Source organism: Callorhinchus milii, unplaced genomic scaffold (genome assembly GCF_018977255.1).
Source record: "Callorhinchus milii isolate IMCB2004 unplaced genomic scaffold, IMCB_Cmil_1.0 Scaffold7, whole genome shotgun sequence".
NCBI lineage: Eukaryota > Metazoa > Chordata > Chondrichthyes > Chimaeriformes > Callorhinchidae > Callorhinchus > Callorhinchus milii.
Window position 1 is genome coordinate 21400469 of NW_024704748.1, and position 21948 is coordinate 21422416.

The 21948-nt window shown below is 40.3% G+C and overlaps 1 protein-coding gene across 1 annotated transcript in view; it reads right to left on the minus strand.

Annotated features, from left to right (window-relative positions):
• LOC103180430 (inositol polyphosphate-5-phosphatase A) overlaps nt 1-21948 on the minus strand; it is a 203244-nt gene that overhangs the window by 157665 nt on the left and 23631 nt on the right. The gene's annotated exons all lie outside the window — the stretch shown is intronic.

Sequence of the window (21948 nt, forward strand, 5' to 3'; positions counted from 1 at the left end):
CTGATGTACTTTTATGCTTTTCTTAAACCGAGTTTTTGTTTGTTGTTGGTGAATATTCTAGCAGACAGTAAAGGCTGGTAAACTATTGTTACTGACAATACATAATTTGACCAGTGGAAAAATTGCTGTATATTCCTAATATGCATTACTCTGCATTACAAAGTACTGTTACAAAAGAAACAGATCTGTTCACCAGCTGTTTGGAATGTGGGCTCACACAGAATGGGTCTGTCAAGGCCACGTTACAAGCAGCACAGGTCAAGAACATGCTGTTCTTCACAGTCTTCCACTGTACTGTGTTTAAGTCTCCAATCTCTGTCCCTTCAATTAAAAGCACAATTTTAATGTTTGCTAATTCCAACCTGTTTCAGCTCGCATGTATTTCCTGATGTTGCAATGCGCATTCAGAGACTCTTTTATCAGGCAAGATACTAAACTATTTCAAAACCTATTTATTTTTAATAAAGTAATGATCAATTGCAAAATGGGCTTTTTAGAAGTTTGTGATTGGAAAATGTAGACAGATCTGACAAGAGCTGGATTTTCCATGTGGACTGAAACAAGCATGAACAAGTACTCATAAAAGTAAAGAATGGCATATTTCCCTTCAACCGAGAATACTGTTTCAATCTTCACCTAAAATAATCTTTCTCTTTGCTCCCAACACCTTCCAACAGGTCCATGCTTGCATTTCTGTTTTGTTTCTTTGAATGTGGTACTATTATGATTTTGTGAACTTGAAACATGAAAAAATTAAAAGCACAGGCTTTCCAAGTGTAGTATAGTCATGTTAAGTTCTGGTCTCTGTTGTTGGTTAACAAAGAAACAGATCTGTTCACAATGTGATCAGATCTGGAAAATCATTCATTAAATATTTAAATCACAATCTGGTGCAAAATGCCCTCGACTCTGAACTGATGCTAATCGTTGCGAGATTTTACAATGGCATCCAGCTGGTGAAACTCATCTTTGTAGTTGGTTTGGTACCAGCAGAAAAGTCATGAACAAAATAGGAAAGAGGATCAACAAACCACCCAGTGAAGAAGTAGAAGTTAATAATGTTTTGACAGGAAGCTGAAGGGAAAAGGTAATTGCTATAATAATAAATCTTCCATTTAATATAGCACCTTATCACGTCATCGTAACATTTCAAAATCCATCACATGATTTTACTTTAAACTGTCATGGCTATGTTGTGTTGAATAACATCTTGAAAGAGCACATTATCTCAGATATATTGGACTGTTTTAGCAAAACAACTTCTACACATTATAGATTGAAATTTCACAGTTATACCATTAAAAGGATTGCGTTGAAATGGCAGGATGATTGGTAGATCACTTTAATTACAGGGCATTCATTTTTTAGTGCAGCAAAATTCCTTACCCTACATTTAAAATAAGGAGTCAAATATTTCTTTGTGTAATCTTCAATTACAGCAGTACTCCTAAAACTTATCATGAACGGCACTTCAATACTAAGCAACTGCTGTCTCTGACTAGGACACTTTCTCCCTTTCACTATCATTATCGATAAATCTAGCACAGAGGCTAAAATCCAAATGTTAGGACTGTCCCATCTATCAAGCACAGAGATCCATTTGCCAGTAACTGCTGCATTATTCTTTTTCGATACCGTCATACAATGCACTCTTCATTTAAGTAGACATATCTATTCTGCTTGTCAATACATGCTGTACATCAAAAGCTTTTAAAACAGCATTCTACAAAACTCTCTTTTCTGCTCCACATTCTATTAAACTATTTCAGACACTGTGGCAACGAAAGAATATGAAATACAGGCAACAAAATAATCGAAAACAAAGTTTGCTAGCTATTCAGGAAGCAATTATTGGACGACTGGAAGTTTTAAATAATTCAATATCTGTCTGTGTACTGCAGTCTGCAGCTTCTTCTATATTATGGAACAGATTTTCAAACCTTTTCAAGTCTTACCAGCTATCACAGTAATACACCCTGGTTTCAGTATGAAGGATCCTTCCACTAGATACTGCAATTCAACTTTCAATTGTCTTCCCTCGTATTCCTGTGGGATTTGCTGATATTTAAACTAGCAGCGCAGTAGATTTATTTTAAATTACACTCTGTATCATGTTCACATCACACCAGTTGACATTCTCTCTGCTTTCTGCTCTTTCTCGTCTTCCTGTCCCCACTTAAACCCTGTGGTTATACCAAGGGCAACACTTCTGACCTTATATTTCAGATGAGCACAAGCTTTGTTATGCATGCATGTCAGCTTAAAGTCTGATTTTAATGCAGTAGTGCACTTCTTGGATGGGTTGTGCAACTTTTGCTATACTGTAGTTTATTTGTGTTAAGTGATTGTTCATGAATTTTAATAAAAAATCAGCCCAGTGGTTCGAATGAAAAACTTTATACCCCTAAAAAGAGGCCTGAGAGTTCCAATCTTAACACTCAAATTTTCTATCTTCCCAAAGCAGTTCCATCAGTTTTTACCGATGCAATAAGACAAAGCATTTTTCCAAATGTTGCATTTTATTTGAATAGAGTTTTAACAACTGAGCCATAATAGAATGATATTCTATATCATGGAGTCCTGTAGCTCAGTGGTTAGAGCACTCGCTTTGCAAGCGAAGAGACCTGAGTTCAATTCCAGGCAGGGCGAAACCTTGGGCAAGTTTCCTTACTCCACTCGCCTAATAATAATCCCTCCAAAAAAAGAAAACAATAATAAAGTGGTCATTTTCAATCTACGACTGTTTGGGGGACACTGCTGTGCGCAATTGGTTGCCGCGTTCGCCCACAAATATACAGTGAATTCACTTTACAGTGTGTTCTGTGAAGCGCTTTGGGACGTCCTCCCGACGTGAAAAGCGCTATATCAAATGCAAGGATTATTATCATTATAAAATTGGTTGAGTGCGTGACTAAAAACGCAAACTCTGCTAAAATTAGAGTATAAGCCTTAGAGCTTAAAGTCCAAATGTGGGGCTTGAACCCAGAACCATGTGACTCAAAGCTGAAATTGCTAGCAACTGAGCCAAACTGCATAAAGATCATATTCAGGCCAGAAGGCATCCATTCATTCTAATCCATTCTATGTAATAAAGAGCAGCAAACATATTTAAAATTAATTATAGGCCACACTTCTATATTTTCCAGCAATGGACTATGAGAAAGTGACTTGGCTGGCTAATAACAGTTGGTCCTTGGCAAGAAGAGGGAAAAATATTGAAGATTCGGGAAGAAAGAAATGTTTCAAACATTGAAATCATAAAAGGAAATATGTAGTTCGAACCCTGCTGGTGCCATTCAGTATTCAAAGGGTTAAAAACCTTAACAGTAATTTAGTACGCAAATCCTTCTGTTTGCTTTACTTCTTCCAAGACCTAAATTGATAAAAAGTAATAGAAATATCACTCTTATTTCATTGTTAGTTTAATAATTCATTCAGTCACTTGATTTATTTTCCTTTCCTTACAAAACACTACTTATTTTACTTTACTTCAATAGTGCATTAACTTAAAGGAACTACATGCCTTCCTTGCTTTTGATAACATGTTCACTGATATTGCAAATTCTTCATGAACAATCTGCCAAATTACAATCAGTAAAACATAAGTTAAAAATTATTTAGAAGTGCAGGGCCAACATTTTCCAGGCAGATACTTGGTTGAAGTGAGTATTGCATAGGCAGTGCGTGGTACAACAACAGGTGCACCAGGCCAGCCCAGAGATAGGTTGGAATAAGTAGGAACATGCGAAGAATAAGCCATGTGTCTCCATTGATTAAACCAGCATCTCATTCACATTTGCTGTGAGTAAAGAGATTTTGTCACCCGGGCTCAGTTGGTAACACTCTTGCTGTTGAGTCAGAAGGTTGTGGGTTCAAGCCCTCAAGCTTGACTTTGAATTCACAGACAAGGCTGGCATTCAGATACAGTGCCAGGGAGAACTGCATTGTTCAAGGTGCTGTGCTTCAGATGAGACGTTAAACCAAGGTCCCATCTGTCTGTTCAGGTGGATGTTAAAGATCCCATGGCACTATTCAAAAAGAGAAGGGTGTTTCTCTTGGTATCCTGGTATTATATAAATGTAAGATGTTGTTGTTGTAATAGATCTGCCAAGATTTTCACCTGGAAGCTACAATCAGCCTCAGTGTCCCTCTGCTAGGAAGTAAACATTTTGTCAGACTTCCTGCTCCTGACTGCTGTCCAGTCACCCTTGCTGGAAAGTACATGTTTGTGGGCATGCAGTGAAGACAGGATCAAACTTATCTGTGACGATCAAATACTCTATCAACAATACCGTCCTGGTTCACATTTAAAAGCTGTGAATTGCGTGAGACGGTGTAGAAACTTAAGTTTCCCCGTAATCATCCCTCTATTAATTATATCTCTGTAAAATAAATACACTAACATAGATATATTTTCTTTATACCGTAACTAACTTTAATTATAAAATATAACCTTATATGGTCAAAACCCCATCTTGTCTGGATTGGACGTCGGTCAGACTATCATGATAAAACAAGCTGAGTAAGGCCTCAAGGGAGTAAGGATCCAGCAAGAACCAGACGTCCGGCACACATGGGAGGCCACCTTTGCCCTGGTATCTCTACTCCCCATTGTCAGAATTGATCACCGGATAGATCCCTATATTTGTATACCTTTATCGAGGGGTCCATAGTCCAGGAAAACAGCACTCTGAACATCTGCTGATTCCTGCATGACATCAGAAGTTAAGACAACCATTGTCCCAGGATCTTGATTGATAGGATAATCCTTGTCTTGCAACCCTGATAGATTTACTTATTATTGCAAAAGACTTGTTTTGTCATCCTGTGGACCCCTTTTGTATTTGATCTATAAAAGGTCCCAAACTCTTGGTTAGAGCAGAGACCTTACCACGGGTATACTCCGGTGCACTTGTCTCGCCGGCCAATAAAGAATATTATTGCATTATAACATTGTGTATGTCTGATTCTTTTACAACAGTTTTTGGAGGTTCCACCGAGATGACTAGCTCCCCTTAAATTCTGCCTACACGGGAGGGTGAGTAGATTGCGAGTTGATTCAGAGTTTTCTCTCAACTATTCCCAGTTTGTCTCCTGTGTAAGGTAAGAATTTGACGGATACGTCATCATTATTTTCTTTTTTTTTCTTTTTTTTAGATAAGTCAGAAAAAGATTGAGATATACGAGGGTGAACACCGCTGGTCGGATAACCAGTTGGGTGACTGGGTTGGTAGGGTGAACCAACTCAATGACAGGCAGCCTGGTCCGGACCTAAGTAAAAGGTATAGATACAGTGTTGCGCATGGCCATATAGCACAGTGACTGTTTAAAGTATAAGAATTGGTATAAAGTATAAGTTATCATACAGTATAAGCTTTAGTATAAGCGTATGTGGCGACGATTACAGTATAACTTTATAGAGTATAAGTTTTGTGACTACGGTATAAGTTTTCAATATACATTGTTTTTGTTTGTTTGTTGTCTATACGCACCGCACGCATCCACCACACTTACACACATTTAAAATGGGTAGATGTTTAAGCAAACAGCCCCCAGAGCAGCTCCAAAAGGAGACACCATCTGCCTATATGTTCCTTCATTATGGGCCAGAAAGCACCCACTTTGTAAAAAGATGGGAAAAATGGACAGGTTCCGAAAATAAATAAAATATATAAATGCCATCAGCCATTAACTGTGATTGACATAGATGTAATGATGGACGCAATATTAGGAACGACCCTTTGGAAAACACTGAAAGCTAAATGCGAGTGGATAACCGATGCTGGCGCAAGTAATGAGCAGGTAGCGTTATTATGGCAGCGTCTGCTACTGGTACTACAAGCCCAATTTCCCAAGCGGTTTGACTGGGGCCAGATACACAACACCACCCAAAAGGAAGGTGAGGATGTATCAGAGTATGTAGAAAGAATGCGGAAAGTGTTTAAACAATTTTTGGGGTTGGATGATTAAGTCGGTCATCCGGCTATGATAACAGCGATAGCCAATGGTTTACAGCCAAATTTGCAACAGATGTTTTACGTAGCTTGCGTAGGTTTTGAAGCCAAAAGCTTGCATGAAGTCCTAGCAGTCCTGCAGAACTGCCAACGCGATGAGCAGAACAAGACTAAAATTAAAACTCACAAATTATTGGTACAAAATGATACGTTCGGATTCACCTATTTCCCCCAGAATAAATTCCAGGGTAGAGGAAGGGGTAAGCTAAGGGGCAGGGAACCAGGTCGAAGCAATTATGGGTGGAGAAATGAGAATTTCAAACCCGGGGCATGCCATAACTGTCAGCAACCTGGTCACTGGGCGTATGAATGCCCCCGAAATAACCAGGGGCAATTCTATAACCCGAGAGGGGAAGGTATGCAGACAGGTATACAGGCGACCAATTCCCAAAGACTACAGGGCGGGCTTGCAAACATGCAGAATGGTCCTTCCTACCCAACGCCCCCTGGGAATTGGGCACAATTCTCCATGAACTACCCTTTCCAAAATGCCCCCCAAAACACTCAAGGCGAGCCGCATGATTGCGAAGCAATAACGGAGACGGTTTCCAAACCACGTCCTGACATTACCGACACGCCACTTCCAAATGCTGACTTGGAATTGTTCACCGATGGATCCTGGACTTTTTCTCCCACTGGCTCACTACTTTCTGGATATGCGGTTTGCACTGCCGTCGCTACACTCGAATCTGCACGATTGCCTTCCACTTGCGCAGCGCAAGCGGCTGAGCTCTTCGCTCTGACACGGGCCTGCATACTGGCGGAAGGTTGTGGCCGCCCAGGAAAAAGCAACTGAGGGCTCGTGCCACAGCTACATTCCAGGAGATTCTGTCTTCATCAAAATATTCCGAAGAAAGAACTGTCTGGAACCACAGTGGGAGGGGCCACATCAGGTTCTACTAACAACACATACAGCCGTGAAGGTGGAAGGCAGAACATCTTGGATACACGCCACCCACGTCAAGCCTGCCCCGACGACATTGCAGAATAATTATGTTGCTACATTATCATGTGTGTTTTTGTTTAGGAACCATGGCGCTAATTATGGGAGAGCCTTCCACCCGAACTTCATTAGAAACCCCCGGGTGATACCTCTGCACCAGGCGAATACCTACCTCTATATGTCGTACGTATTTGCCCACAAACTCGGTAAATCCTCTTGTTGGATATGCTCACAGATACCCCACAGCTCCCAACTGGGGATACCCCTCGAAACATCACCTTTGTTGCTGAATGAGTCTATCGAACAGCTCATGGGGGGGCCTGCAGCCACCCATACAAAGATTCATATTGGCCACATCATGATGTTACTGAAAAACCTCTCCCGTTTACCGTGCACCCCGCCCGAGGGAAAGTGTGCTTACGGAGGAAAAAGGGCAGGGGAAAAGGCCAATGGGGGACAGCTATTGTAACACTTACATTGAGGTAAATAGTACCTACAAGGGCTTTATTGCCGTTTCTCTTCAGAACACCTCCTGCGGGGATCCTGTTAACCCGCGCTTCCTGATGATGCAGCACCCGAATTGTCAAAACAATGTGTATTTCGTCTGTGGTTCCAACGCCTACCCATGGTTACCATTTGACTGGGTGGGCTGCTGTTTCCTGTCCTATATTTTTCCCCATGTAAGACATACAAATGCCCTTTTCCAAGGAAAAATTCAGAAAAGGTCACTGGCCACCTGGGAGACGGTACTTTCAGTCTTTTTACCGTCTTACGGGACGGCCCGATCCCAGGTGGAAATACGGCATCTCTCCTTCCTTTTGGAACAGACAGCCAACGACACTTCTGAAGGGCTCGAGGATATAACAACTGAGCTAGTAGCATTACGCACTGTCACCCTCCAGAATAGGATGGCCTTAGATTTTCTGTTAGCTGAGCAAGGGGGCACTTGCACGATTATCGGGACTGAGTGTTGTACGTATATACCCGATGCTTCAGAGAATGTAACTAATATTGTCAAGCATATCCAAGACACAGTGGCTACGTTGCGAGGAAGGGGGGGGGATTCTCATGGGGAAACTGGATACGCGGTTGGGAGGCATATTTTTTATATGGTACAATAGGGTTGGTAGTATTTTTGTTCCTCTTTTGTTGCATGATACAATTTTGCAAGGGGATATGTTTCCAAGCATCTAAACTAGCCCTCCCAGCAGGACCAGTGGTCCCAATCCGGCCAGCCTACACTTTCCGGAGGCCACAGGGCAGGGACACTGTAGAGACTTATCTGGGGGAAGCCAAATGGCTACGCCTTATGGGAACATATGAAGACGTAATTGTCTAAAATAGAATTGTCCTGGGAAGGACAAAAAGCGGGGAATGTAAAAACTTAGTATCCCCGTAACCATCCCTCTACTAATTCTATCTCTATAAAATAAATACACTAACATAGATATATTTTCTTTATACCGTAACTAACTTTAATTATACCATATGAGCTTATATGGTCAAAACCCCATCTTGTCTGGATTGGACGTCGGTCAGACCATCATGATAAAACATGCTGAGTAAGGCCTCAAGGGAGCAAGGACCCAGCAAGAACCAGACGTCCGGCACACATGGGAGGCCACCTTTGCCTCCCATGTTTGCCGGACTATCGAGGGGTCCATAGTCCAGGAAAATAGCACTCTGAACATCTGCTGATTCCTGCATGACATCAGAAGTTAAGACAACCATTGTCCCAGGATCTTGATTGATTTTAGATAACAGGATAATCCTTGTCTTGCAACCCTGATAGATTTACTTATTATTGCAAAAGACTTGTTTTGTCATCCTGTGGACCACTTTTGTATTTGATCTATAAAAGGTCTCAAACTCTTGGTTAGAGCAGAGACCTTACCACGAGTACACTCCTGTGCACTTGTCTCTCTGGCCGATAAAGAATATTATTGAATTATAACATTGTGTATGTCTGATTCTTTTACAACAACAGCTGGGGGGCGGGAGGGCAGTGGGAGGGAAGGAAGAGGCAGATTGGATTCGTAGACCTGTACACTAAGAAACTATGATTTTTGTTTGTATGGATAAAAATTGAAGGGGCAAATGTATTAAATGCTTGCAAATGGCAGTGGCCTTAAAGCAGTACAAGAGACAAGACCTCTGGATCGTAGGATTAAAGGCAGTCGTCATTTATGGCTGATCACCAACACCAACAACATTCCACTTTTTTGCACCAATCTGTGAATAGATTTTACACAAATAACATACAATTGAACGAGATATGTGCTAAATATCAGAAGAAAATAATATTCACAGATGCTCAAGAACAGGGATGTAGTTAAGGTGAGATTTTGTATAATTGTAACTCACTGGTCAATGAAGTAATTGGAGGATGATTTACATACATGCATATGGCTGGCTCATTTTGAAGTCACATCTCCTGAGGACTTCGGGAAAAGATTATTAAATGTAGTATCATTGAACGATTCAATGAGTTTGGTAAGGTTTAAAATCTGTGTCATAGCGCAGTGAACTCATCAATAATTAAAGGCTTGTAAAGCTACATGGTCTGAATTAATGATGCAACCTCAAACTGCACTAGCCACTAATTTCCTGACATTAATCAGAAACAAAATTAAAAGTGAATCAAACAGTTCTGAGATCAAAAGCAAAACCGTCAAATCAGACCATTCCATTGAAATAAATGAGACATTAAGACCGAGATACCATTTCCTTGCATTTCTATTTGGTGAAGAAAGCACAAGAACTTGGTATAGCTTCCCAGAATAGAAGCCACAGTGTTCTACTACATTGCTGCTTATCTCGGTGCATGGACATTCAAACCACTGGAATGTAAGCCGCAAATATGACTTCAGCCTGATCACGCCTCCAAGACCTCTGGTGAGGCTCACACAGGTTAGCAGCACTGTGATGCTTGGCACTGTCGTGTCTAAAATATCTGACATCACTGTGATACATTCATTTCTGCAAAAAAAAGAAGCAAAGCTCCTGTATCTCTGCGCAAGAAACCAATGTCCTCCATTTAATCAAGCTGTTTGGAGGTCCGACCCTGCCCCTTCCTGATCGAGGCACGAGTAATTAGGAGCATTTCAAAACTCGGTGCTTACATTCAGTGTCAATGATGACCATCCCTTAAAAGAGTCCTTTCATTCTGTTTAAACTAACAAAAATGGTGGAGGGTGAGGAGAGACATGACTATGACAGCTATTCACCATCCATAACCATTTCTTTTTAGCCCGTGTCTGTTCTACTAAATAAAACATCGTATTTCTAAAAGGAATTTGAATCTTTTCCAGACGGGAGAGGCATACAAAAGACCCATAACATGTAATGAGTCAAGATACAGTGGACAGATTTTATTAATCTGTTGGCTCAGTGCCAAATAAGTTGAACAATTATTTGGATATTTATCAGGTTGGGATATTTATTATGCTATGTGTCCCAGTGTAAGTGGCCGATTTTCATCAGATGTTAATGTGGCTTACACTACCTATCTGGGCCAGGGCACAGTGATGGATAAGAGTCCCACTACAGATAAAGTCTTTGTCCAAGTGCTTGGAGTGAAGCTTCAATACAAATCTCAGTGGCAGATAGCCCTAAGCATAAGTGTAAATAATAGGTATTAAAAGGTGTCAGACGGGCTCAGTTGGTAGAGCTCTCGCCTCTGAATCACAAGGTTGTGGGTTCAATTCCCACGTCAGGACTTCAAACACATACAGTCTAGGCTGATATTCCAAAGCAGTGCTAACGACCAGTGTAGTGCCGGGGGTACGTTGTATTGCTGGCGGTGCCATCATTGGGATGAGACGTTAAACCAAGGTCCTGCCTGCCTGTTCAAGTAGACATTAAAGAAGCCCAAGACACTATTTGAAAAGAGAAGGGAGTTTCCCCCGGGGTTCTGCCCAACAATCCCCCAAATAAAAATTGGTCTTTTACTTCATGGCTGTTTGCAGGAGAGACTTTGCTGTATGAAATTGTCAACAGAACCAATTAGTCACTACACTGTACAGTGAAAGGCTATACAACAACAACAAGATTACGTTTGTATAGCGCCTTTCACGTTGGGAGGACGTCCCAAGGCACTGGACAGTGACAGCATTTCAGACCTGAGCTGGGATCATAGGGGGAGAAGGGAGGGGAGGGGAAGGAGGGTGGCCGATCGCATGGGCGAAGAGGAGGGTCTTGAGGCTTGACTTGAACGAGGCTAAGGAGGGGGTGATGTGGAGTGATTGGGAGATGGAATTCCAGAGGTTGGGGGAAAAGTGACTGAAGGCTCTCCCACCAATGGTGGATCGTGGGACATGGAGCAGGCCACAGCCGGCTGAGCGGAGGGAGCAGGCAGGTTGGTAGGGGGTTAGGAGGTCGCAGAGGTAAGGTGGGGCGAGGCCATGGAGGGCATGTAGGTGAAATATGTCAAATACAAGGATTATTAATAGTAGTATAAAAAACACAGCTGATAAAACTGTAAAAAAAACACTTTCGAAGTTGGTGCATAAAAATGCTATAAAGTTAATAACAAAGCCTGAACTATATTATCAGTCTAAAGCTTCCACAGTTTCAGGCTAAATGGAAATTCCACCACAACCCGATAAGAGTCATGTGAAAGTAACTCATTCCCCTCCTTTCCGCTCTCCTGTCATGGAGTAGTAGATTAAACAAAGCACACACCTTTAAAATCTTAGTCTGGAAGAAAATTCTGATCAGTAATATGCTTGTACAGAATTATCCTAATGTGCAGGTGGCTGTAAAGTACATAAATTGCTACCACGCAAGACATTTGGAGCTGCTCTTTCTCAAGGCTCTGAAACGGCATCTTTTCCCTCTAAAATAGCAGATTTGTGTAATGTTGATTTCCTTCTCTACTGCTCTTCTCAAGGTGACGACTCTGTGTAGGGAGGGAGAACACATTAACGGGTACAAAACTTGCTCTGGTATCTCATGTGAGAGGGTATTCATTATTCATGAGCCAAAACTGCAGGTATTGGCAGGTTAGTCACAATCATGTGTTATTTGCAATCGAAGGCATCCCAATCGTGCTCTCACTGAACTTTGACTGGCACAAGCTGTCCAGCAGTGTCACCAGACAGCGAAAAGGAACTGAAATGGTGGCTGATCTCCATCCTCTGTGGAAAAAAGCTACAGAAATAGATCTTTTTTTAAAAAAAGGAGTGATTAACTACAGAACACATCTGCATTGAATGGTGATGCAGAAATAGAACACACGTGAACACATGTAACGGAAGAGTGAATTATGGTAAATAAACCACTTGTGGTGTGAATGACACAACATAACAAGGAGTCTGCTGATCCTGAGTTATGCACCATAGAACCTCTGAAATATTTTCCATAAGCTGTGCCAATGTTTATCTGCTATATAATGTATACAACATTTTAAAATATTTTTNCTGGCCCTGTAGAAATAACCTCACACCCTCCACTCCAAGTGTCTGCTAAAAACAACTTTTTCCCATCGTATAAAACTGCCGTCCTGGTGAGGTGAGCAAGTCCAAACAGCAAAGTATGTTTTCAGCAAAAGATATCAATCTCAGTAACACATCAGGCCCACTCTGGGGTCTAATGTACTATTAAACCCTAAAATAGCAATCTTTTGGGCTAATTACTTATCATGGGATTTCCCTGTATTTTACGTCTCTCACAATCAACTGGGAGGCCAGGCCAGAAGAACCCCTTTGTGTTGCGCCCTGCGTGGCTTACATCGCATAGGAATGAGCCTCTCCTTGTAGCAAGACATCAGAGGTGGTCTGCTTCAAGGAGACTTCCCATCTGTCAAAGTGCCAAACTAGATTTCACACACACATATACACACACACACACACATTTTAAGCACAAGTCGGTTTAAACAAAATAAACTGCTAGAGTAGCACAGAAAGGTTGGAGAGAAACAAATCATGGCCCACGGTGTGATTGCATCAGCTCTTCAGCTATTGCATGTTTGTAGAGGTTACTCTACAATCATGGATTACTCAACTTAGATACATGCTGTGTTCCATTATGGCACATCATGCCTACAGAATTGCTTAGCGAGGCGTCCTGGATAATGACGAATCCAGGTTAAGCCTTCAGGCACCGCACAGTAAAAGATAAATGGTTCACGTTGAATCAAGCTGAATTCAAACTCAGGAGTCAGAGATTACAGCTCTAGGTCAAGTGTTTCTCTGCTATAATATTAAAGTTGGTCAACAAATAAAGCAAGATACATTGGAAAACTATTCCTGTATTAGTTTGCAAAAGAAAACACTGTGGTGCTGTGAAGCATCTCCAAATAGACAGACAGCAGACTTTTGGATGTATTATGAAATTTCTTTTGTTTAAAAAAGAACATCAAGGCAGATACCGCTGCATATTCTATAACTCCAGAATGTTAAACATTTCTGCCTGAATCAAGTTGGAAATTATATTCTTGAAATACAGTCCTAAGAATATTACAATATAATTTCTTATTCAATGACTAATCTGGAGGAGTGATTTAAATTAGTGTTGGTGCACTCGAAACATGACAGCAGTGTTTGAATTGCAGTGTGTGAACATTTGTGTCAATGAAATGTTGCATCAGTTCTTTCAGTGTTCATTATTAAACTCCCAAAATACCCAAAGGTAATATTACAGACTAGAAAATTCCATTATGGAATTTTGATGGTTACGACACGTAACTTTAAGTTGGTTATTTTGAGTTTTCAACATTATGATCAATTTGCTGAAGAGATAATAATAATCCTTGCATTTGATATAGGTATTTCACATCAGGAGACCATCTCAAAGCGTTTCATAGGATTTACAGTAGTGTCATGACTATATTTCATCAGAAAAACAGCAGTAATTTGAACACAGCAATGTCGCACAAACAGCCATGAAGTGAATGACAAATTTTACATGGGGGATTGTTGACCAGGTCACCAACTCCATTCCTTTTTTGAATAATATCACAGGATCCTTAACATCCACCTGAACAGTCAGACAGGACCTCAGTTTAACATTTCATCAAAACGATAGCATCTAAAACTATTCAGCACTGCCCAGCACGGTATTGGAGTATCATCCAGTTATGCTAGTCTAATGTCTTGACTTGGGTCTTGAACCCTCAATCTTCTGACTCGAAGTCAAGAATCCTATTAATTAAGCCAAGCCAACATCTCCCCTTAGGAGGTCGTTCTCTCCTCACATTTTTGATCAATATACTTAGTTAAAGGTTACGGTAGAAGGTCAAAAACAAATACTGTAGAAATTAACCACAGGAAAAGTTGTCAATTTCCTTTCCAAAATGATTCATACCTGTTGCTTGACTTTGGATATAAGATTCCGTAAGTTTCAAATGTTTACGTTTTAAACATGAATCACCACACTTGGTAATTGTTGAATTTACAAGATCGATTCTCCAGCCACAAAAATCATTTATACTTTGTTACAAACATTCTATATTTATTTCCAATTCATCATCCTGTTAAACCATAATTTCTAACTCACAGAGCGCATGTAAAATATCTGCCTTTATATTTTGGGAGGTCACATTTCTGTAACAATATAATAAGGATTTTTTAAAAAAAACAGAGTATGCTTTGCACAACCAACCAATTCAAATCAGCTGACATTATTCACCAAATCAAAGTGAACAAAGTTATTTAATCAAATACTGTGAGACTGTGGGATGCAGGTCAAGTTGAACAAAGAGGTTTCCTATAACAGGACTGACTGCACTTATATTGATTTTTAGTGGAACATTTCTGAACCCGGGATTTGTATCTAGGTTTCGCCTTTCACTAAGTACAAGTGGGGTCATCACTCAATTCTGGAGGGTTGGTGCACTCACATCATTGCATGCTGCTCGCTCTCAATAAAATAATATTTAAAAATACTGTAATGTCAAGTCAGAAAAGCTAGTGCTGTATAAATTATTGCTACTTTCTGCCTCTCCCCTATATTTTTCAAAATTTTCATTTTCTTCCATCAGTGTTCCTCTTCTAAATTCGCAATCTGCCTCCTTCTTTCCCAAGCTCCGTCTCTCACTCGCACTCCCACCAACCATTAATTTTTCATGCGGTCCCCTCCGAACCCAATTCTCTTTCTGGGCTCAGTTGCTGATGTTTTTCACTTCCTCAGCCCTCAAAATTAGCTTCAATTCACCCCATCGCCTGCCTCCCAGTACGTACTCCAGTACACTCAACCCGCTTTTACACCGAAAATTTATATCAGGGTAAATAGTGGGTCTTTGGATTTACCTATAAGTAAGACAACACTGAGTCACATAACTACATTCCTTGTGCCGGTACAGATGCCTGCCTGCTTTTATTCAGTGGCTCACTCCTTCACTGAAACCATCACTGACGTAGAGAGCAAAACAAGACCTTCATATGCAGCCATTTATATGCATTAGGGCAGTGCCAGGAAGTTTTTCATGCAGCCCAGCTCAATGTATGATCTATCTGCCACAAGATCTTTCCATCCGCAAGGAAATGTGCACTTTCTCCCCTGCGGAACGCACCCTGCTAACCAAATTCCGTTGAATATTAGATGGAAATTAACAAGAGCCAAGGCTTGGGGAGACGAGAGTGGGTGTTGGCATACTACCAGGTAAAATCGTATATCTTGCCACTATAGCACCTTCTGGTGAGCATCCCATTGCTTGGTCAGCTAGGATTACCTTATGTGTTATGGCGGCGGCTTGCAGGAGTAACAGGAGCTTAGGAGCTGGGTGGAAAGAATCCCTGCCAATGAAGCAGGCTGGCTGGTCTGTTATCGCCAGTGCCTTGGAGTAATACAGACTGACTATCTAAGGATCTAGGCTACTGAGACCTCTAATACAAAACAAGTTGACTTGATTCCGACATTGCGTTGCCAAGTGCCTCATCTTGGAGCCAGCCAGTTCCAAGGTGAGGTAGTTGGAATATTTTTGAACAATGCAAACATTTATAGTGCTTTCAGTTGTAATTAGCTGAATCCACTGTGGAAACACAAGCTGTGTAGTTTGCACAGAAGATAAGACTTGTAAGAAGCAGAAAAATAAAAAACTCACTTGGAATTATTGTCTACACAGAAATGTTATAGTTAATGGGATTGATGAGTGGAAATACAAAACAGTTTGTGTTTTTACTTAACAGAATAACCCATAAATCAGGCATTGAAAGTGTCCATCCTTTGAGGTACCAGCAATCTATCAGAGTGGAGAGAGCTATACAAGCATGTCCTTCTAAGATACACTTGATCCAGCCACTGCCATTGCATCTCCACTTAGATCTTCAGTTTATTGCACATGTGCAGGTCAAAGGTGGACTTGTCTGCAGGACTGACTTCACTCTTTGAACACGATGTGATGTGCCGAATGGCCCTCTTCTGCCCAATAAATTTCTATGGTTTTGATTGCGAGCATTGAATAGTACCAAACAGTGTTTCAAATTCAAGGACGCAGTCCATTCATTTCTGAAGGTTATAAGCTAATTGTGCAGCATTTTACTCCCAGTCTCCCTGTAACTAAATCCCTTGCAGTACATGGGAAGATAATTTAACAACTTCCATTTCCGAAAATTACAGACCCAAATATATTCTTTACTCCCAAATCCCATTAGCTGAAACCCTTATATAAAAAAGGGCAACTTCATTATAAGTTAAAAATACATCCAAAAGGTATCAAAGCATATGTACCGTACAGGTGCAGTGAACAGGTCATAATTTAGTCAAACCCTGTCGTTGTATCAGGGCTTTCTGTGGATCACTAAAGCACTTTAGGGATAAATTTAATGTAGACAAGGAATTTGATTGGCCAAATGAGCAGGTATTTATGGGAACTGAAAACAATGTATTCCTTGGCAAGCTTATGAGATCGATGGCGACTTGGTAACAAGGCTGCAGTCACTACTCCAATGTGCTCTATTCACATGCTGCACAATTATAATGAATGGTCCAGCAAGTTTTGTGCCAGAATCTCAAACTGATTAAAATGCTCAGCTGGGTCACACAGTCTAATCAGGTCTCCCAATTCCAATATAAAAGATATTTGGGCAATTCTAAACAAGACACACACGTCTTGAATTAGTGCAGCTTTTCCTACATTAATAGGGCAGTGATGGATCTGAGCAAAATTCCAGTCTCTGTTAGCCTTTGCTCGACAACATTCTGATCTAAAGGAGAGGTTTAAAGGAGCTATTAATATATTCATGAAAATGTGTGTGGGAAGAAGTGGCAAGTTGGGCCTGTTTCATTATAAATAAGGCCACAGACCGTAACCAGCATGTCAACATCATTTATATCCCTGTGTCAGACATTCAGCAATAAAAGAAGGTTGGCCTTGTGCATTTTAATGAGTTTATTTGAATGTATCACTAAAATCAGTTTGATGGAAAGGCTTCAAGAATTATCTACCAAAACAGCATCACAAATGCCAACATTTGTCTATAGATTTAGGTGTTTGCATGGCTCAGTTGGTATCCCTCTAGCCTCTGTGTCAAGAGGTTGTGGTTTCAGTTCCCACACCAGAACTTTGATCTCACAATGGAGGCTGACACTCTAGTCGGGGTGCATTGCATTCTCAGAAGTGTGTCCTTTGTATGAGATGTTAAACCAAGGTCCTATCTGTTTGTTCAAATGGATGTTAAGTATTCCACGGCACTATTCAGGAAGAGAAGATAAGTTTCTCCCGGTGTCCTGACCAACAAGCATTCTAAAGTCACCAACATCTGCTTAATTGTTCTTAAAATGTGTGTTCCTGCACAGTGTTACTAGGTTTGTGGTAACCCAGGACCTGAGGAGTCAGCACATAGAGGCCTCAAAACATGAATGGGATTTGCACATTCATCACATTTCATTTCTTCTAATGGAATATTTCCAGAATTGTCACAAGCCATCAGCTAAGAGGCTCGTTTTCGCTCTTGTGTCTTTCATTGCATTTTTCTGGCAATGATCTAGTCACAATGTTGCTTAATGGACCGAGATTTCAATGCCACAATTAGTTGCAAAATCCCAAGCTTGCATGGATTTAAATATGGAAAAGTGTCACAGTGTTTTCTTTATATTCTAACAGGTTGTCTTTTTTTAAAGATATCAGCATTCTATTCAATTTTTACACTATATCTGGAATAGGTCATTGAAAAAAGCTCAACGTGCCCGAAAAGCAAAATAGGCCAAGCTAAAAAATCAATTAAACACATGATCCCTTGGGTGTGGAAGCAGGATACAATGGAATAAAACTATAAAATATGTAATTGAATTAACTAGCACATGTCAAACAACAGGTCTGAAACAGCACCACAGGGAACAACCTTTGAACAAATTGAAAATAGCTAAAAGGGGCAAAGCTGCTGATTTGAAGCATGCAATCATGGTAAATAGACTTGAGCAGTGTTACGTTTGAAAGTGGATCTTCAGCAGTCAATGTATCAGTACAAAACTGTGATAGCAAATACCAGACTTCCTCTGGTAAAGAAAAATAATTGGCTTCCTCTGGCTTTTAAACCGAATATAAACACTGAATCTTAAATAATAAGCATTTTGTTTTTGTTCTGCTCGTTTTATCGATTGACATTAAAATATATGTTTCATTTATGCCTTTCCCCCGTAAGCTGGAATGGAATACAGTTCATGGTGAATTTCAGCAATTTTTAGTGATTATGTTTCAAGAATTCTATTTCAAGAATTAAAATGGAGCTTCTAATTGTTCAAACATGCATTTGGCAGAGCCCGCAGAGTAAAATGAGCTTGCATTTATTTATTAAATGACTGAAGGTCAATGTGAACTTCCAACATTTTGCATCTGAGAGGAAAGACAAGCATGAGTAAGAACACACCCAAGTGCTAAAGGATTGGTCTGTTTTCATGTTGCTCTAAAGTTGACACATTGAATATGTAGGAGCTTTATGGTTGATCCAGAAGGAAAATTTCAACTACTGTAATGCACTTTAAAAGATTATTTACTTAGGGAACATTTCACAAACAACATTGCGGTGATGACAGGTTGTACTTGTAATTAGAAATCAGATTATCAAACACACCATGATGATCAATTATCAGGAATTTCTGTGAAGTGCTTTGAAATGTCTGGCTCTGATCAAGTGATATCAATGCAAGGATTAATTTTATTTCCAGCAAATATACTAGCAGGAAGGCTGGTATTGAGCTGCTCTACATCCTGGTAGATAAACGTTTGATAATGTTCAGTTCCTAAACTTGCAAAACCAGTTGCACTAAGATGCTATCCAAAATGTCACCTTTTGACTCTTAATTGTTCATAATTTTGTCAATGCAGCAATGGAATAATATCATTGCACAAGAGAAGTGGACTGGTGGTACCTGTGCACTAGAGTGAAGCCCCTCGCTAATCTATACAAATGACCATAAATAATGCAGACTAGTTAAGGAGGATGCAGGCAGAATGGACTCAGGAAAGAACATAAGAAAACATTGAACAGCAAAAGGTCAATCAAATGATCAAGGAGTGGGCTCTCCCTAATTCATTTAAACTGGGTAGAAAGGTTCATGAAGTTTCTTCCTGTAAATCAAGCAAAGTAAATACATTTTCTCCCAATGTAAATCAAGCAAAGCTCCCGAGTATACATCTAACTACAACCAACACAATGGCTTGCTTTTCACAATCCCAAAAACTGAAGAGCCATCACAATCTATTTATCCTTGCACTCCACAATCCTGCTCATATTTAGACATTCACAAACTCTTTTTATAAAGCTGTTAATTGACAATGACATTAACTGCTGTTTGTCCTTGAGTCCAAAGGGAGAGAAAAAATCCTTCTAATTTCAAATCTGGCTCTAGGTTAACTTTACCCTCATGTTCCCTACATCTGCAAGTTTCAATATAGCCTCATCATATTCTCCATCCTGCATTTTATCTCATCTACACAACATTTAAAACTTCCAGCAAATTAGTAACCAAGTCAAGTCTGTATTATCTTCAGATGTACCCAGCTCACACATGGGATTCCTTTTTTTACACATAGAACACAAACTTGAACATATTTGAAAATCTGACAAGCTCACATTGGGGAGTGATTAGCAGACTTGATAATTGCGATGCACAAGGAGGACATTAGATATCACTCATGCGCAGGAAAATTCAACACTGCTTCCCTCTATAAAATCCAATCTTCATTCACTCACACATGTGGTTCTGCATCACATGCCTCGAGATTGGTGTGAAAATCACATAAAGCAGACACTGAAAATCACTGATATGAAAATAAGATAGCTGTCAGTATGATATTGGAATTTGTATTAATATTAATAATCCTTGTATTTGATATAGCACTTTTCACATCTTCTAGACGTCTCAAAGCGCTTCACAGATATTACTGTAAAGTGAATTGACTGTATATTTGTGGGCAAAACCCGGCAGCCAATTGCACACAGCAGCGTCCCACAAACAATCGTGGATTGAAGTGACCAATTTATTATTTTGGGGGGATTTTTTTCTTGAGGGATTATTATCGCGTGGAGTAAGGAAACTTGCCCTGCTGGGAATCGAACTCAGGTCTCTTGTTTGCGAGGCGATTGCTCTAACCGCTGAGCTACAGGACTTCAATACAAGATATTGGAATTTTTAACGTTATAACTTTACACAACTCGTTCTTTTAATGCTCAAGATTTATTATACTCCACGACAAGTGACTTATATACGTTGGCAAAACCTTTATAACTTAGCCAACCAGAAGTGCTTTCTGCTTTCTCCTTCACATAGTTTCCAAAATGAGAACATATTGCTTTCATTTAGCTTCCACAGGAATACTTCCTCCTCCCACAGAGTATTGTGTGTGTGTGTGTGTGTGTGTTTGTAGAGCATCTCTCTCACTAACATAAGCCAGATGTTTCTCAAATCTATTTTGTTCTTGAAAAAGTAAGTTGAGTCGTTTACACGCTCTCAGTGGAAGTCATTAAACAAATCTTAGAATGAGTGGATAACTGAGTATAGATCTTAGTTTGTTACTTGCCAGTGATTTGATATTAAACAAATCAAGGAAAAAAATCCCATCAGGATTCTAATGTGGAAACTGGGTCTTCTCCCCTTCCAGAGGCAAGGCTACCAATGACAGTCATGAGTGTAAACCTTGGAGTCTGCTGTAGCTCAGTTGCTACTAGTCTCCAGCGAATGAGTGATGCTGCCACTATACAAAAGTCACTTCTCTGGCCCTACATGGGTGAATCTGAAGGCTGAATCACTGAACAACTTCAGACCTCAAACTTACCTTGGCAAAGCCTGGAATTGCACAGATACAAATGTGTGGTAAATGATATCTGGAATAGATTACTAGCTAGTAAGAAAACCAATGACTCCGATATTGAATTCCACAAAGCATCTTAGTAAAATGGTCTTTTGGTTGAGTTTGTATTTTTCTTGTGTATTTTGGGTTCCTACTCCAGTACTATGTGTCTAACCACATGTACATTGCACCTACTTAGTTTTAAGTGGTCACTGACTTTCCCTCCCTCTGAGTAAGTATTTCCCTGAACTGCAAGGAATCACAGATGCCAACTTAAGGCCCGACCCTTTGCGGCACAGTAGCTTAAATCAGTCAAAGGCAGCACAGTCTTACCAGTCAGTACATTAACACCATTATAATAATAACCCCTGCATTTGACATAGCACATTTTAGTCGGAGGACTTCTCAAAGCTCTTCACAGGATGTACTATAAAGTGCAGTGACTGTATTTTGTAGGCCAATGTGGCAGCCAACTTGTGCACAGCAACTCACAAACAGCAAGGCAGTAAACAAACAATTTTATCCGAAGGATTCTTGACCAGGTCATCGGGAGAAACTCCATTTGCTTATCGAACAGTGCCAATGATTGGGAGTGTCAGCCTAGACCTTATGAGTTCAAAGTCGCAAAGGTGAGGTATGAAACCCCATCCTTCTGAGTGCTGCCAACTGAGCCAGGCTAACACACTTCAGAGGGGAATTAGTGGGCACTATGTGAGGACAACAAAGGATCTCGGGAGTTGGGAAATTTAACTTACAAAGCA